This window comes from Bison bison, unplaced genomic scaffold (assembly GCF_000754665.1).
Source record: "Bison bison bison isolate TAMUID 2011002044 unplaced genomic scaffold, Bison_UMD1.0 scf7180017864352, whole genome shotgun sequence".
Taxonomy (NCBI): Eukaryota; Metazoa; Chordata; class Mammalia; order Artiodactyla; family Bovidae; genus Bison; species Bison bison.
The window spans coordinates 2,466,430-2,467,795 of record NW_011494924.1 but is presented as its reverse complement, the minus strand read 5'-3'; positions in this window follow the sequence as shown (position 1 = coordinate 2,467,795).

Here is a 1,366-nt window from a genome sequence, read left to right as displayed (position 1 = left end):
GAGGATTAAATATTTGCCAGGCATTTTACATGGCAAAAGAGGCTATTACCTCATTCAATCCTTTCTATACTCCTATTAGCAAGCCTTCATTCATCCATTCATTGATTTAATGAGTTTCTACCTGCGCATCTGGCTAAGTGCTGACAGTTCACTAGTGAGCATTACTGGCCTTCCTCACTAACAAGCAGTTTAGTAATTATACTCTTCTTCACAGAAATGGAGGGTAGGTTCATTTACTTGTCCAAGGTCACAGTATTGGAGTAGCTAGACAAACTCATCTCAAAGCTTTGCAGTCAATCATTAAGCTGTCAACAGACTTCTAGATTTTCTCTCTCAAGATTTTTTTGTTTTTAATTTTTTTCTCTCTAAATTTTTTCAATCATTTTTATCTTAAAGTCTTGTAGACAATGATCTCTGTGCTCTCCGCTTTTTCACCGTGTAGACCAAAGAACAAGTGGTGACTGTACATTGTAACTGCCATGCATCTGGGAGACTTCAGGGACAAGGAGCCAAGTCCCAGGGGATTACTGTTCACTCGCTAAGACGTGTCCAACTTTTTGCGAGCACATAAAATGCAGGTTTCCTTGTCCTTCACTTTGCTCAGCTTCATGTCCATTGAGTACATACCCAGGGGAATGGGGTACATTTCTGAAGAAACAATAGCAACCCCCACACAAGGTCAGATTATAAATTCGAGGGGCACAGAACTGGACCACGCCAAGGGATGCAGTGTTTTTTCACCTTCTCTTTGCCTTTGCCCACTACTTCCAAGGATATTTTGAAGCTAGGCAGCCAACGCGGTGCCTGGTCCACTGGCTCCACAGGCCGAGAAATCTTTTTGTTTCACACTCTTAGCCCCCTACCCCTGAACGTCTCTTTTCATCTTCTCTCTTGCTTGCTTTTCACTCCGTCTTCACCCTTGGCAGATAATCTGTATAAGAGCCTTTTCGTTTTATTCTAGAGCCATATGGACTAGATTGGTTTACGGCGACCTTGACAGACACCTGGGTGGGAGGCCCGGGGGAGGGGGCAGCCGTCATCTCAGAAACCTTCTGATAGCTCTGGGGCGGTGGCCACGAGGAGGCGGCGACCACTGAACTCCACTCAGTGATGAGTTTTCTGGAAGATTGACAGTACGTGTACCAACTGTCTTTGCGCTAGCAGGTTGCGCGATCTCGCGAGATGTGGACGCTGATCTGGAGTATGGACTCAAAGGCGCCTTTCTGAGTGGGGGATGGGAATATCTGTGGCGCAATCATTGCGCGAGATTGGGCCATAGTCGCTGGGGGCCGATGCTTAAATCTCGCGATATTTCCGCTGCTCCGGACTGGAATTAGGAGGTGCTTCTCGCGAGAGCCCGTGCTGA